At 37.7% G+C, this 18,399-nt stretch overlaps 1 protein-coding gene and 1 long non-coding RNA gene across 2 annotated transcripts in view; one reads left to right on the top strand and one right to left on the bottom strand.

Annotated features, from left to right (window-relative positions):
- The window catches only part of LOC123868026 (uncharacterized protein C18B11.02c), a 459,041-nt gene that overhangs the window by 258,973 nt on the left and 181,669 nt on the right, over positions 1-18,399 (top strand). The gene's annotated exons all lie outside the window — the stretch shown is intronic.
- Positions 259-14,280, bottom strand: LOC123868047. The gene is made up of 3 exons (XR_006796569.1): positions 14,266-14,280; positions 10,188-10,192; positions 259-324 (listed from the first exon to the last, which is right to left on the bottom strand). It is a non-coding gene; the product is annotated as an uncharacterized LOC123868047 (long non-coding RNA).

The raw sequence follows: 18,399 nt of genomic DNA on the forward strand, positions 1-18,399 counted from the left end.
TGTCTTATTACTTTAATAGATTTAATAGTTCCAATCTTACAATGTTATTACAATTTTCGAACTGCATTTTTTATGCAAATTTGATGGTTTTTTTTTTAATTTATTTCACGACGACCTCTCATGCGCAGTGGTGAGCGCCGTAGTCTAAGTCTCGCGTTCTATTCCTGGCACGGGTAATTTGGGTATCTATAATTTCTAAATTGTCTCTGGTGGGAAGTTTCGGCCGTGGCTAGTTACCACCAAACTGCCAAAGCCTTGCCACTTAGCGTTCTGGTGCGATGACGCGTATGTGAACCGATCAGGAGTATGGGCTTAATGAAACTACTATGCCTGCCTGCATGGTTCTTTCAAACCTCAAGTATGGCGCAATCTTTATTTTCTTCGCAAACAGATTGTTATTTCACTCGGAATGTTAACGCACTCGTGTGCTTCAGTCCGATGTCGATGTCTCGCTAACGATTGCATTTTATGTTGGCAAAGGAACAGACGGTGTCTTTGGCAAACACTGGGAATTATACTATAAATATTCTGTTTAGTTCACTGGTATCAAGTGCAAGCGTATTTTCAATATGTGCTTGTATTGTGTAACGTAGAAAGTAATTGGAATGATTGGTATATTTATATCATTAATTATAAGAGCTACGGTCATACCTACCCTGCTTTAAGATACCTTCTGCCAGTCCTGTTTTCGGGTTGCTATGGTTGTATGTGACTATGTTGACATCGGACGTTTATCTAGGGTCTGGGCTTCAATTCCAGGCACGCACGTCTAACTTTTCGGAGTTATGTGTATTTTTAACGGTGAAGAAAACATCTTGAGGAACCTGCATTCTTGAAAGTTCAGCATAATGTTTTTAAAGGTGTTTGAATTCTGCCATTCCGCACTTCGCCAAATCCTTCTTATTCTGAGACTGAGATCCATAGAGTGCACTTTGACGTTGCTCAGACTTAAGACACTGTTAGAACGAGACAGCGATATACCGCTGGGATAAATCTGTCTCGTTTTAACTCAAACTTAAGTCTAAGCAAAGTCAAAGTAGTAGATTTAAACCGGAGAGGCTCAGCAGCGCTCTCAGCAGTGAGCCGGCGATGCATTGATGATGATGATGATAGTATTAATTGCACTGTAAATAATGTGATAGTGTGGTGTAGATATTAAAATAACCACGCGTATGCCGCGTAGTCGCGTGGTCCGCGATCTGGGCCGCCGTTAATCACTGTCCACATGTACCGAGCCGGCCCGATCGGAAAGCTGATTGCTGGAACGCTACGGCCATACCTACCCTGCTTTAAAATACCTTCTGCCATTTCTGTTTCCTGGTTACTATTTAATTTTGCAACAAGTATGTCTACTATCCTAAAATTGAAAAACTTGATTGCCCTGACAAAAAACGAACCACAAAATCAGAATAAAGTGGACTAAAGCAGAGAGATACCAACTAATTCAAAATATAGTTCAAACCGCTAGGTCTAGGAATGGTATGGTTATTTTTATAGCGTAGATATTTGAGAAATTCCTACGGAATCTTCGAATAATTGAAAATTGAAATCCACTCATTCATAATTAAAAAATATGTAAAAGGGGAAACTGACTGATTATAATTGTACTTAGCTGAAACCACTCTTTAACTTGATATGTTGCTGCACATTATAAGTATTTATTTTCTGTGTAACGTTAATCACCACTGAAAAGGGACCTTCGGGAATCCACACTCCGTAGACTCTTAGTCCTTAAGGTTTAAAAATGAGCAATACCCGGGACTACAAGTAACCCGCTTACTAATGCCTATAACTTACAAATGTGTAGAAATAACCTTTTGATTAATTTACGATTTCCGTACTGACTAAGTCGTATTTCCACTTATTTAATACCAAGCTCAAAAACGCGTTGTAATATCAAACGCTATAAGAATTGCTCCGCTAAAACGTTATCGTGAATAGGGTAATTTAATGGAAAATGTAATTATGCTCGAGTACCTTCAAAATGCCGCGGGTGAGTCATCATTTTTTCGCTTCACTCAAATGTTCCGCGGACCACCACCGCATCGTAGGTTGCGTGATGAAGTAGGTTGAATTTTTCTTTTCAATGCTTAAAGAAGTTCTTGTCTCTGGAAGGGACCTGCGTATTTTAGCGTGAAAACTATCGCGAGTGATATCCATCACACTTCACACTAATATTATAAAGGCGAAAGTTTGTGTGTATGTGTGTGTGCGTGTGAGTATGTTTGTTACTCTTTCACGCAAAAACTACTGGATGGATTTGGCTGAAATTCGGAACGGAGATAGATAATATCCTGGATTAGCACATAGGCTACTTTTTATCCCTTAAAATCAAAGAGTTCCCACGGGATTTCGAAGAACCTAAATCCACGCGGACGAAGTCGCGGGCGTCAGCTAGTAATAAATATACATACCTAATTTCGAAGCCATCTGGAATACTTTTTCAAAGGGGCACCCGGTACCTAGTAGCTATATTTATAAGGAGCCTGTGAAACCTATTAGTTTAAATGTAAAACTCGTAAGAGAATTTAAACACATATTTTCATGTTTGAAAAAAATTGAAGCTATCGAAATATTTGAAAGCAGTGAAATAATTGTTTTATAACAGTGTTTTTTTACCTACGCTTGAATAAAATTCTGATTATTTTACACGTATTAAAAACATATAGGTAAGTATATTAATGAAATAATTTTTTGAAAGAATAATATATAAGTATAACAAAAACTTTTACATCATAATAAAAACAACAAAAATCGGCATTGATGCATGCCGATTTTTTCAGATGTCATCTGAAGTCTTAACTTAATTAACTAATTAAATGCAGGTAGAGCAAATAGAATTAATTAAACGTGTTAAAACAGCTAGGTCTCAGGTAATCTAAACAAAATAAACCGACAAAGAAACCAATAAAACACATTCTTTGAAATGCTGAGCGCTGGTGACAAAAATATTCCTTGCCAGTAATCGGGTTGCACTTACTCGGCATACGTAGTCTTTTGCACGGTAGCGCCGGTGTTGAAAGAAATAAATGCAACTAGAAGGGCCAAGCCAACCATAGGGCGTAAAGATGTAGGTGTAGCGCGGTTTATTTTTAAATTTGCTTTAATAAAAGGCGGGCTAAAGACCGGGTCATATAAACTGCGACGCAGACGCCGTCACCTTAAAGCGGCTTCTAGAAGTTTTGATATAAGAAAGAGTCTGTCATATTAGTCATTTATGTCAGAATGACAGGGCGTTACACTGAACGCTGGACTGGAGGGGCATGTTGTTGTAGCAGCTCCTAGAGATTTGTAATTCAAAGAACCGTATGTAGCATAATGGTTTGAAGTCAACAACGCAACGCGAATGTATCTAATATATGAAGTTAGGAACCACACACTGCGAAGCGCACGTAACAGTCACGGTGTAATAGTCGCAAACAATGATTTATTGTATTGCAATAATTATTAATCTCAAAGAGTTGCTGTCAGTGCCAAAACGTGTCGCTACAGTGATGGTCTATCATTCCGCTACAACACAATTCGTTGCCGTCACGCGTTGTGTTTGTCCCAGTCTTAACAGAGGTGACGACGGCGGGGAATCTCCCTATTCTTTGTAGTTTTGTGTTTGTGTTTCCAGAAGAATGAGGTCATTTTTTGTTTGAATAACGGAGTTGATTTATTCTTTGTTCTGAATGTAAATTTTATTAGATCAGAAGATTGAATGTCCAACGTCCTCGCAACCACAGTACGCCTTTGTCGCAATTGTAATTATAGCGTTGGATATGACTGGACCTGGATTTAAAATTGAACAATTAGACTCCCACTAAAAACATTTCAAGCTGCCAAGACTCACAAGTTCATAATGCTTTCACTGTTAAAAGTTATGAGATCTCTAGTAGAGCCATCCCCTAGCTAAGTTTCGATGTGTGCTCTGCATTATAGCCCATGGGGTCTGTCTCAAGTCCAAAGCATAAAGCTCTTAAGTGTTCTTGACTGTACCAAATTAATTAAAACAATAAATTACAAATAAATAACTACACCTATAAGCCAGGACTCTTCAAACTCTATATCTCGTTAAACATTATGGTTTGCCCCGATTAGTAAATCTACGCATCTAAATATGTATATTATAAAAGGAAAAGATGACTGACTGACTGATCTATCAACGCATAGCTCAAACTACTGGACGGATCGGGCTGTTTGGTATGCAGATAGCTATTATGATGTAGACATCCGCTCAGAAAGAATTTTTGAAAATACATCCCCTCGGGGAGTAAAATAGGGGTTTCAAATTCGTGTAGTCCACGCGGATAAAGTTGTGGGCATAAGTTAGTTCTCTATATTTATAAAATTACATAAATTATTGTCATCACTTCATTAATTCACATTTCTCACGTCTTTGTTATTAGTAGCTGACGAGGGTGCCAGGTCAAGATTTATGAATACAAACCGTGCAAACATAATGGCTTCATTAAATTTGCATCCCGAGCTCCAGTTCCATACGTCTGTAGCATTTCCTGAAAATAGATCTTCAGGGAGACGAGTCCAATTCTCTGTTAGCATTTGATCCCGCGGATGTTACGTCTATTCTTGCTGGAGCTTGCGTAATGTTTTCAGTATGTTTTTATATTTTTAGGGTTCTGTACCTCAAAAGGAAAAATGGAACCCTTATAGGATCACTTTGTTCTCTGTCTGTCTATCTATATGCCTGCATGTCTGTATGTCTGTCTATATGTCTGTATGTCTGCCTGTCTGCCTGTCTGTCTGTTGGTCTGTCCGTCTGTCCGTCTGTCGTGTCTGTCAAGAAGATACTTCCCGTTGACCTAGAATCATGAGGCAGGTAGGTACGTCTTATAGCACAAGTAAAAGAATAAATCCGAAAACCGTGAATTTGCAGTTATATCATACAAAAAAATGTGTTCACGAAAAGTTTGATTCACTAAAACACATATAGATGGCGCAGACCGTTATTAACTTGCAGTTCTAGATATAGGTGGCAGGTAGTTATATCTTGTACTATGGAACGGAACCCTTCGTGTGCGAGTCCGACTCGCACTTGCCCGTTTTTTATCTTCAAGGCTCACATTATTGTTTATTAACCAATTTATGTAAATTTATACAGTTTTTACCGAATCCCTTACATATTTTATGTCATAATTTAATATACCTAATGTACTATAAAAGCTACACACTTACCATAAACTAGTTATTACTTACAGTTTATTTTAGGTGGTCCTTTTTATAGACACTTTGTTAAATCTGTAGTATGTTTGTGCATTGTATTTCTGAGGGTTTTGACAGCTAATTCTACTGAAAATAATCGTGGATGTCATCATTATTAACAGTTTTCTAATAGCTTTCTAAACATTCTATAAGTATTGTTGACAATCATAACTGGAAAATATGCTTATACGAGTACATCAAGGAACATGATACCAAACTAAATTAATAGAACTAATTTCTATGAATTAATTTGTATGTTATTATTTTAAGTCGGTCCAAAATAATCTTTTAAATAGTTTTATGTCCAAAAAAACTCTCCTGTATGTACTCCTGTGTGATTTATCTAGAAAAAGAAGCGTGGTGTGCTATTTTAGGATAGCTATAAATATTCGCCTTTCCAGGTAAACTTGATCTACAGTATGGGCATTTGGCGACATTGCGCTATTTGGGTCAGTGGCGCAGCGTTGCCGTGATGACACAGGCCGCGCTTCATTGTTCACTTCGCATTTCATATGCTAAATATTCACCCTTCCAGGTAAACCTTGAACGGGAACCTGGAAGAAATCTCTGTTTAAGAGATAAGCCTAATGTAATTTAATTTATTATTACTTTGTTACTAAAATTTTTGGTACATGAAAAAAAAACCACTCAACTCAAGGAAACTGAGGCTTTTTAGCAACTAATTTTATTCTTAAACCATCTTAATCTAAGTGACAATGCTGTTTGTTCACTTCTATACTAAATCTATGTTCGACTTATTAACTAAATCTCTTGGTTTTATATCCGTGTCCCCTCTTCCATTCTTCAGTCGTTGGTTACAGAGATCACGTACATACAGTTGCGAGCGGAATTGGCGGTGATGCTTTGTGCTGCGTCGGCGAATTTCCACACGTAGTGCGTAGACATACTAACGCCTCTGACAGTGCCTGGGTTCTCATAAGAGTACCGGTGGAATAAATAACTAGAATGGGCATTTGGTGACATTGTACTATAATATGGATCAGTGGCGCAGCGTTCCCGTGATGACACAGGGCGCGCTTCATTGTTCACTTCGCATAGTATGATGCTTTTTCGCGTTTTGGGCGATAATAGCCTAGTGGTTAAGATTGGGAGGTCAAGAGTTCGATTCCGGGCACCTCTAACTTTCTGGAGTTATGTGCGTTTTAAGCAAGTACATACCACTTGCTTTAACGGAGTAGGAAAACATCATGAGCAGACCTGCATGCCTCAAAGTTTGCCATAATGTTCTCAAAAATGTGTGAAATCTGCCCCACTTCGACTTTCTGTAACTTCAAATAAAATCTCCGTCAATGCAAGTCCAGTTTCCTTTATTTATAAAATGCGATATTTTCCCCCACAATAAACCAATATTCCACCAAATGGTATTGCAATGTTTGCGATTCGTTATTAAATGATACATGATGGAAGCTTTGGCAAACGCCAGCCTGTTCAAAACTACGTTCCCAATAACGCCAATTAGATACTTTGACTTTGACGTAACCAAATAATTTCCTTTGTGCTCCAACTTGCTCCGAGCACGCAATTCGGCAATTAGCTGACGTGTCAATATCAAAGCGAAATTATGATTCGTCTTTGTTACGTTTTTGTGTTAATACTCGTTTTTGTTACCATCTAATGTTGCGCTTGTATTTGGTTTAATGAACTATTTGTCTTTATCATTCCGATATACCTAATGCCTAGTTATTCATAACCTTTGGCTTAACAGGAAATTCACTATTTCAAAGTCAAAGTCAAAGCATTTATTCAAAATAGGTTAGTACCATTGTACACTTTTTAATTGTAAATTACTAGTAGGTAAGCCTAGGAGTTTCCCTGAGGGATAAGATCCGAAATGAGGAGATCCGCTGGAGAACCAAGGTCACTGCACTGACATAGCCCAAACTATTAGCAAGCTGAAGTGGCAGTGGGTAGGCCATGTCTGTCGTAGAGGCGATGGCCGTTGGAGCCGGAAAGTCCTTGAGTGGAGACCGCGTTTAAGCAAACGTAGTGTGGGACGCCCTCCAGCACGATGGACCGACGATATAAAGCGGCTGGCGGGAAGTAGCTGGATGAGGAAGGCTGAGGACCGGGTGTGGTGGCGCTCTATAGGGAAGGCCTATGTATGGAAGTCCACAGGCCGATGATGATGATGATGAAGCCTAGTAAAGCTTGTTATTTATTTTTTCTAATACTTAACCTATAGTTTGAGTTATTGCTACAATCGCTTCGAGCTTCTCGTTTATTAAAAATACCCATTAATCATAATTCTCTTTTTTGCTTGATTCAATACCGAAAATTGATGTTTAAGCTATCAAAACTGTAATTATAAGGTCTGCAAGCAAAATCTTTTTATCAAAATTATTGCCTATCGAATCTGCTCTGTTAAATTTTTTGCGATCCCTTTTCCACTGTATGTAATCAACTTCGGGGTTTTAATAATGATTGATTTAAAGGTCTCAATTTAGGTAGTAGCAATTATATTTTTGTTTATTTTATAAAACAATGGCTAGACTAGTTTTTTAATATCAAACTGATCTTATTTATTGTTAACTAATCTGAAACTAAACGGTTTCTTTGAAATTGTGTCAAAGAACTAAAATGGCACGTTAAAAAATTTAACGAACGCGAAGGCGAAGTCATGAAAAATCCGTATTTATCTTGACATGTTGGCGCTAGACAAAAAACATCTGCAGACATATCTAAAACACATCTAACTATAGGACAGACAACAAACTGCAAGACCGGTATCCAGCTGGGTCAAATCTTAATTCTATGAAATACTCGTGTTTCAGGACCTTTGCTGGTAAAAGAGAAAACATGCAAAGAAACGTTATGAGTTCTAAATATCATGTTCCAAGGTTCCAAGAGAGTCTATATTTGTATGGTTTTGGAAAGGAAATCTATCATTAATAGAAAACAACGAAATCATAATACACTAGAAATGATAGCCGTCGAAAATTCCACTTCATCACTTTAAACCATTACGAACTTTTGTTAGGAATAGACGAAATATGCAAAGAACGTTATGGATTCTAGATATACCATATTCCACGAAACACTAGATCTATTCTGTACAATATATAAGCGATTATGGAAAAGAAATCTGTCACTAATAGATATATAAAACAACTGAATCATATTATACCTACTAGAAATAATAATCGCGGAAATTTCTGCTCCACTACTCATAAGTCATAACCCGTGCTACTTGTTCGATATTATTAAGGAATTCAACAAAATAAATGCGATGTAATCTATCCGGTGGACCGTAATAACCTGATTCATTTAATGCCACTAGTCCGGCCTCGATTCGGCTTTTTGAAGTACAAGCACAGTAAATATATACTAATAGTAGTACAAATGCCGGATCAAATCAAGCCGACGTTTTACGAGGCACGTAAATAGACGCGCGTTCGCTTTGTCGATGAGCCTCAAGCTTTTACTGATAATATTATAGAGATATTTTTAACGGGACGTAATTTCAATAAAATTTTTGATTAAATATTTCAGACCTGGATACACCCTAAACCAGGTATATTCTAATATAACCTTTCCAGTGGGAGCTAATCGTAAAATGAGAAAAATCCATCCAACACACCTCTTCACAGTCCGAAGACTGATTGCATAATCGCATATAGAAAAAAATATGATGGCTTGTCTGAATAGGTACGAATACTGCACATGAAATATTTACACACTAAGGTCGCTAACTTTAAATAAATTATTTATTATAGGTACAAATAGAACACATAAAATGAGATGGTTATAAACAAATCATCTATACTAATATTATAAAGAGGAAACCTTTGTATTTTTGCATTTTTGTATGTTTGTATTGAATAGGCTCAAAAACTACTGGACCGATTTCAAAATTTCTTTTACCATTACTTAGAGGGATTCTTTCGAATCCGTATAGGCTATATTTTATTCCGGAAAATAGATAGGATTTTTCGTGGTAGTGTCCACCCGTGCGAAGCCGGGGCGGGTCGCTAGTAAAGAATATTTCAGAAATCATGTGGTAGGTGTATATTTCAGAATAACATCTGAGGAACTAGACTTTAGGATAAGCCGCGCTTTAAATTATACATATATTATCTAGATTTCTAGACCCATTCTTCAGAACTTCTCTTGGATATCACTATAATAGAATTTAGCGGTTTGCACTTGGTGCCGATGAGTAAGTAAGGACATGACTGTAACTATAATAAGAATCCTTGGACAAGGCATTATGGGCTTAGTAAACATGATGAGGTAGGTTTAAGTCACGTATACAGTTCGTTTATAATTTACATAGAATGTCAGAAGTTACATTGGTAGGTATATTTTCATTCTAGGTACACAATTTTATTGTGGTCTAACATAGTGCGTGTCTTATCATACTGGCCAACTCAAGGTCTGACAAACTGCCTACATTATTTATGGAAAATACTTTTTCATAAATGGTATTACTATTTAGGCTGGACATATTTATCCAAGGTTAGTCTGGTTTATCAAATAAAAAATTCGCAGAAGAAGGTGCCAAAATTATTGTATGAAGACACTAGCTTATGCCCGCTACTTCGTCCGAGTGGACTACGAAAATTTCAAACGTCTATTTCACCCCCATAGGGGTTGAAATGTCGACCTGTGGCGAACTATACACATCTATCCATTAAAAGGTAAAGGCAAATATTTCTAAAATAACTTTATAAGTCGTATTATATAGCCGTATTAAGTACTATGATATTATGTCACATAGTTTACTTACTACTTAGCACCTCTTTCGTATGTACAAGAGTATGCTGTGCACCTCCTAAGTTTTACGTATCTTGTAGAGTATAGTCTGACTTTACGGTAAACTTAGCTTTTACCTCCGGATGCGCCCGCATAAAAATCGGATCAAAGTATCATCTGGTATGATATAAATCACGAAAAAGAGTTGTTACACTGATCATGCTTGACATCATCATCATCGTCTAAACCCATCATCGGCCTACTCCTACTAATACTAGGCATCTCTGGTCTCCTTTTAGATTACGAAGAATTTAGGACATAGTCCAGCATGCTGGTCAAATATGCATTGGCAGGCTTCACACACTTTTAACAAGTGTAAATTAAAAATTTATAACACCCCCGACAATCCAAAGTATTTTAGTTTTCCAAAACATCATTTTCAAATAAATAATTATGTATTTAGGCAACGTCCATCTTGACAGCTTGACATTTGTCTATTGACATATTATGAACCTAACGGTTATCTAACCTTCTTTTCTACAAGAAAACTAGAAAAGAGCTGATAACTCTTAAACGGCTGAACCAATTTTTTTAGATTATAGCTAAGAACACTCTCGATCAAGCCACCTTTCAAACAAAAAAAACTAAATTAAAATCGGTTCATTCGTTTAGGCGCTACGATGCCACAGACAGATACACAGATACACACGTCAAACTTATAACACCCCCCTTTTTGGGTCGGGGGTTAAAAACATAATGAAGAACATAAAGGATGCTTTATATGTATACTAGAGAATAATTCTGTCTGACACTTTAACACTGGAGTTTCTAGTCTTTACTGCAAAGGTCACAAGGTACAACAAAAGTTTAATACGACACATGTCGTCACAATGGTCCACTAAAGAAGTTTCTATCTTGACTTGAAACGGTCCTGCAGTTCTTTTAAGAATTAACAGGGAAACCATTAGTTATATTATTAGAAGAGATTAGGTACTATTGAACTGTTTAGACTCACAATCTGTACGTGTAATGCATTAAATAGAATAGTTATGGCAAATAAAGGATCCGATAATGCTAGCACTAACCGAGGTTCTTAGTTAGCCGAACTGTGCGCCGATAGTTGCACGTTAGCCGAGAATAGAACTACGGAGAATTGGCAGAGTACCAGCCCGATGGCCAGGCGATATCGTTGGAGGAACAATAGACGAAATTGGCGCCGACGATACATTTATATGTACACTAGTAAATAATAAATACGACGTTATTGGTTCTTGATTAGTCCACGTGGATCCTTGATGCTAGGAATTTGAATCCAATAAATTTTATGTCGAAATAATGGTATTTGTTCTTTGGTAATAATTTTGTGAATTTAATACAGCATAAAATATGTCAAATTATAATAATACGAGTGAGTATATGAAGTCACAAACAGAAGGTGATCGCATAATACGCGCGCAAGTTGCAACTAGAAGTTAGTGCAGATTTGACATCTGCTAATGCACACTAATATTATAAAGGCGAAAGTGTGCCAGTCTGTCAGTCTGTCTGTCTGTCTGTCCGTCTGTCCGTCTGTCTGTCTGTCTGTCTGCTACCTTTTCACGGCCCAACAGTTTAACCGATTCTGACGTGGTACAGAGTTAGCTTATATCCCGGGGAAAATCAAAGAGTTCCCACGGGGAAAACCCATCTGCTTAACCGATTTGTAATGTTTGATACCGAGGTAGCTTGCGTTGACATAGGCAACTTTTTATCCCGGAAAATCAAACAGTTTATCAGCGATCTTTAAAAACCTAAATCCACGCGACAAAATCGCGGGCATACTCTAGTAGCTGATATTTTCGTTGCTCTCACGTCATTCGCATATTACTTGGTGAGTACTGGGTACTGAAAAAAGATACAAAGACGCAAGGTCTCTGCGTCTCTTGAGGATAGAGAAGGTAACGCAGCGTCATAAAAACACGGTTATTCAAGTCAAAGTTAAAGCCATTTATTCAAAATAGGTACCATTGTAAATTTTTTGATGGTCAATTGTTGAATGTGAAAGATAATTTGAGTAATGGTGATAATTAATTAGGTAAACTTAAAACTAAAGCTACTACTAAGAAGAGCTCACAACATACTCAGCTGGGTATTCTAGATTCCGGATATTCAAGATACATAATAGAGTTGCTAATTTTACATATTCTACCATGCAAACCCCTGCTTTTATCTTCCCCCCTCCATTTCTCAGCGAAAATAGGTCATTTTCAAACAAAAAAACTTGGCTATTCCAAGTTTTTTTGTTTGAAAATGACCTCTTTTCGCTCTTAGCATCAAAAACCTTTTACAATATGCGTAAGTAAATATTTTGAAGCAATAAACGATTGAGCACCGTTTATTAGTACACCTTGTCATCGATCAAATAAATGGCCTCAGTTAAACCGTTTGAAGTGTTGAATGTTTAAATCACACGCCAAACTACGACTACATTAAACATCGCAAGTTTACGACTATCATAATCGGTGTCAACGGCAGCCCTTAGGCCTGAAACATACTAACGATTTTACTCACACCGACTGCGTTGAGCTTCTGGATTTATTTGGAAATGAAATGAAATGAAAGTTTATTATTAAAAGTAAGTCGATTCACAATATTAGGCCGGGAACCCTGAAACTATATTCCGGGATAAAACGTAGCCTATGTCCGTCTCTGGGATGCAAACTGGCTCTACCTATACCTAATGTCGAAATCTGTTCAAAGAATGGCTCGTCAATACGTAACAGATAACGCATTTATGGGTGTGCTCTTTGTTATTTGGGTGAACTATAGTCGTTCGTATGCACCATGCCTATTGCATCTTTATGACTATAGTGATCGGTATCAATGTCAGCCGTTATGCGGTGTTACGCAATATCTGCGTACGCGCATGAGGCACTTTCTCCGCGCTATACGACCTTGAAAACTTGTCGGACCGATTTAAAGTCGGTCCGGCAAGTTGCCTATCGCATTGAGGCCTATCGCATCTTTACAGGGCCTTTTGGTGCCAGAAAATCAAAGAATAATTCCCAAAGGATATTTTAAAAATCGTTACACCTATTATGATGGGCACTGAGTTAGCTTGCATCCCGGAGTTGGATATCGGATGATTTTTATCCCGAAAAATCAAAAATTTCTCGTGAGACTTAAATACCTTAATCCACGCGGATGAAGCCGCGAGCATCATTATAATCATCATCATCGTTCCATCGCCGGTTCACTACTGAGCACGTGTCTCCTCCATCTACGCGGACGAAGTCGTGGGCATCATCTAGTATTACTATATCGGTGTCAACGTCAGTCGTTACGCCGCCGTGTTACGTAACTGTCTGCGCACACGCAAGCACTTTCTTCGCGCTACGCTTGCGGCGTGACCTTGAAATGACGTCACTTGGTGGTTTTATTAATAAAAGTGAAACAAGCGGGAACTTTTCTTGCCTTTTTGATTCTTGACTATGTAGGTATAATACATTTTTATATTAATTCATTTCAAGTTTGTGCAAGTAGAGATTCTCAAATACAATTATTTTTATTAAATACCGACTAGCGATTGCTCCTGGCTTTGCTTAGAGAAAATATGGATAGTTTTAACTTCCTTCCGTGGGAATTTGCAAAAAATCCGGCGAAGTTATTGGCACCAGCTGCTAGTGAAATGATAATACTTAAATGATAAAATTTAAGTATTTGTAGATGTACTATATCCCTGTATCTTTATTCGAATTCGATAGAGAAAGAATTAGGCTTAAGAACTTATAAAAGAAATAGAAACATGGTTCAGAAATATAGCAGCTAGGCTTTGTATATAACGAGACCGCATTAGGTCAAACATTTTCGTATAAAGAGTGAAAATCTCAATGCCACTAGGTCACAGCGAATCAGAAGGCTAAGTGAAATATGTCAAACGCCGATTAGGCTTGCGTGCTGCCGGTACTTGTGTTTCATTGAGTGACATAATCTCAGTTCTTGTCAGTCATTATTTATTATTTGTTTGCGACTTTGCAAAATCTATTAGTACGAAGACTTTGTATTGCTTGAATCTAGAACCGGTTTGGATTCTTCGTAATCATTTTATTGTTGGCAGTTTGTTTTTCCCAGTTTTGTGTTACGGCCTCCCTGGCGCAGTGATAAGAGCTGTGGTCTTATTAGTGGGAGGTCCCGGGTTCGATTCCCGGAAGTTCATGATTTCTAAATTTCTGGTCTGGATGGGTGGGAGGCTACGGCCGTGGCTAGTTACTAGCCTACAGGCAAAGCCGTACCGCCAAGCGATCAAGCGTTCCGGTACGATGCCGTGTAGGAACCAAAGGAGTATGGATTTAAAGAAAACTGCCACACCCCTTCCAGGTTAGCCCGCTTCCATCTTACCATGCATCATCACTTACCACCAGGTGAGATTGCAGTCAAGGGCTTGTATCTGAATTTAAAAAAATACAATTAGTGCACTATATCTGGTGGTCAGACAAAACCCGTGAATATCATACTGATTCTACTTTGGCTGTTGATTCCGTATGACAGGTATCTAGTTAACTGATAGATACATGGACAAACATTGTGTAATGTATATACACATCTCAACAGTCTCGTAGCATTGAAAGTTTCAAGGCAATTTGATTTCGTAAATATTGAAGTAAAAGCAAAATATTTGTCCAGCCCGCAGCACTCGGGTCAAGCTTGCCTTGCAAAAACATTTCACGAGAGCATGGTGTAAGCTCTCGCACACAGTCATGTGAGATATTTACCCGATCCTGCCACAAACTATACCCTTAGTTTGAAGAAAAGGAAGAGGACAAAAGCCTCATACTTGCCCTCTTTATCGGCCGCGTAAAATTCGTGTAATGGTTTACCTACCTATTTCGGGTTCTATTCATCAAAGTTTTAATTAAACTTAGCACACTATGTGAGTCTGTTAAATACATATTAGCAATGCTTACATTTTTTGGCAGTAGGTACTATACACGATTAATTGTTATTGGTCAAGAATGACATTTTTAAAGGCTTTTTTTGTAGAGCTGCCACAAAAGCGAGAATAGTAGAAGAGTATCTCATTTCATCAAAACTTGTTCATTTGACATTGTGAATAGTAAAACTGGCTTTCTAGGTCGTTGACACAATGATCGAAAGGCTGTTTACTATCAGTGACCTCTATTTCCTTTTTTTTATGAACAGGATCTCGTCTAAAGAAGCCGGGTCCCTTTGGGACGGGATCGGGTTACGTGGGATTTCTAGCCACTAAAACCCCCTCAGTGGTCACTTATTGTAAGGCTCTGGAAACTTTGAAAAATGTACACCGGTGCTCCTCTTTCGCGACGCCCATTGGACTCGTCCTGGAAGATGTACTGTCCTGACTTAATGCACCATGTAAGGAAGAAACAAGCGTCTGCCACGGCATGCTGCTGAATTTCCAAGGTTGCATACTAATAGATGGAGATATGACATATAGGCACTAGACGGGTCTTCAAATCACGGCTTTTTTTATTACAAGTTGCATCGTTTGCTTATTAACTTGACAACATAATGCAACACGATTTCACGATTTTATCGGAGTAGTATGAGCATCTTAAACCACCCGTTATTTCTTCCTTCTGATTATCCTAAATTCTTAGTTGAAAATTATGCAAAGTAGCAGAAATCCTAAGTTTCGAAGGACCCACGTTAACCCAATATTGGTTTAGAATAATAAGCAAACCTTGTTTAAATACCGCGAATGTGGTATGAAGAAAACTATTGGAATCGGAGACTTGGAAAACACAATCATAGAGAGATGAATGGAGATTTAACTTGACGAGTTTATCCAAGCTGATTGTATTGGCTGAATGGGGCAACGTTGAAGGCATGAGTAATGAGGTTCGAGTAAATTCAGCGGGAAGCGTTGAGCACTGGTCAGACAAATCGCGCGTCCGCAGCGACGATAAGGGTGATACGGCAAGACTAATGTTAGAAATTGTCCAACGCTAATACTGATCGCGCATCGGTTACGTAAACTGAGCATACGTAGCTCACTGGTGGCCTCTCACTTTGAAAACAAATATACCTATGCGACATTTTTTTTATTCGCTATAGACACACGCTTGACTACAATCACACTTGATGGGACATGATAATACCTAAAATTAGACGCATTTGCCTCTTGTTTTAAAGATACTGAGAGTATTCGATGAGATGAAAAGGCAATGGTGGTATTAAGAATCATAGTATTGGAAACAACATGCCAAGTTTCAAAATTCGAGCAACTTTTCTGATATGATAACCAAACGAATAATTTCTATATCAATCGAGAGCAGGGAGCGTAAGGAAAAAGGAAATTCATGGTGGTACTTATGTGTAGGAGCCTCTTTGGTGACGATACGACGTCGTGCGTTGTATTTGACTGAGGCTTTACTTTCTAGTTGTTGGACTACATTGTTCGACGGCGCTTGCTAACATTACGCGTCAGATCTTGTTTGTCAGCGCTAATCTGGTTCATTGGAATATGTAAACGTTGCCCTGATCGTCCGTGGACACAATTGGTTATTTCCAATTGGATTCCGTCTAGATGTAATGCTAGATTTTCGATTTAAATTCCATGCGAACTTGAAAAGATTTTAATTTACCTAAATTTTCTTAATGCTTCTTTCTCTCCCTTCTTCCATCTTTAAGATGTGTTATTATAATTGTTGTTTATTGTTTGCAGAGCGATTCATTGGTCAATGATACCTTTGCAATAAAAAAAACTCGTGATATATTTGTATTTAAGACATATTTGTATGCTTATGTGTGTGTGTGTGTGTGTGTGTGTGACACGCATACTAGTGGCACAGATTACACAGATAGGTATTGGCGCGCTGTTTACATGCCTTTGGGTAAAACGACACCTATGAGCAAGCTTCAAACCATCGTGACTCGTTACCAGTGTAATTATAAGAAAAGGTTAAGAGTCATAACAGCCAACATAGTCAGTACCTAAAAACAAAATGCTAATTAACATAATCTTACAAGATCATTGACATATCTATATACTAATAAATAAAATTGGAGTGTCTGTCTGTAATTTCGAAATAACTACCTCATATTAAGCTCATATGGTTATTTGAACGATACCATAACTGAATCACACGTTTTTAAAATTTTTGTCTGTCTGTCTGTCTGTCTGTCTGTCTGTCTGTCTGTCTGTCTGTCTGTCTGTCTGTCTGTCTGTTTGAAAAGGCTAATCTTTGGAACGGCTGAACCGATTTTGACGGGACTTTCACAGGCAAGTAGAGGATTGACCAGGGCGTAAAATAGGCTACTTTTTTAACCGACTTTTAAAAAGGGAGTTGTGTTTTTCTACCTATGTACACCGAAATCTCCGAGATTTCTGAACCGATTTGCGTCATTTCTTTTTTAATCGATAGAGGAACTTTGCGACATTGTTTCATAAAAAATTTGGAGTCCAACTCCTCAATCCTGATGCTGCAGGGGATCTGACCAATCCACGCGGGCGAAGCTGCGGGCATCAGCTAGTATAAAAATATAATCCGCAAGACTAAGCACTTCTTTCATCTCGTGTTTTCAAACCTGTCGTCCTTGTTCAACTTGCTAGCTGAATATAATATGAATTTATTATTTCCAAAGTAAGCATTAAGATGTTGCTACTTAACCTCGTTCGTGATCCAACATAATTGTCTTCTATTTAATATTTATGTTGCGAGCCAAGTGATAATCCAAGCATTATTCAAAATGCCCGGTTAATTTTATTGATGTAATAGGTATGTACCTATTGTAAATTGATTAATTGGAAACAGCAACCGCCGAGATTCTTGCAGGTTCTTCTCTGTAGGAAAGGCATTCTGCACCAGTTCAAGATTCACTTGACGATTCAAAAGCATTTGTTAAAGTTTATTTAAATTAAAAATATTTCTGTTTTAAACAAGGTTTTAAATCAATTAATACCTAATTGGGCCTTATGATGTTTTTTAGAGTTGTTTTCTATTCTGTGCTATTGATATGTCCACAATAGAATAAGGTTTTCGCTCGGTGCCCCTTTCAGTTTTTGGGCTGATTTGAATTTCCATAGAAACAGTCTTGTAATAAAAACACACAATAAATTAACACTGAAAACGTTTAATAGTAATTTAGTGTCGTATTTTTCTTATTTAAGTAAACATAGAAGAAATTATGCTCTGTGATTATAAAAACATCTAACCCAACTCAACAATGAGTTACACAAAACAAACTAGCAGAGAACATTAGTCATAGGACCCAATCCACCTTCCTAAAGCCTTGGCAGTTCATCCATCACATTTCCCAGGCATTATGAGTAATGCTGGATTAATCACTTGGCTCGTAACTTAAACATAATTCACAGATTATCATATTATTCATTATGCGATGCGAACGCATCTGCAGAACATCGGTATGATTTATTATAATGGCTACTCAGTACGACTATTTTAGTTTCATTACCGGAAAAATCTGTAGACTATGCGCACATAATCTATTTAGCTGTATGCC

Source organism: Maniola jurtina, chromosome 1 (genome assembly GCF_905333055.1).
Source record: "Maniola jurtina chromosome 1, ilManJurt1.1, whole genome shotgun sequence".
Taxonomy (NCBI): Eukaryota; Metazoa; Arthropoda; class Insecta; order Lepidoptera; family Nymphalidae; genus Maniola; species Maniola jurtina.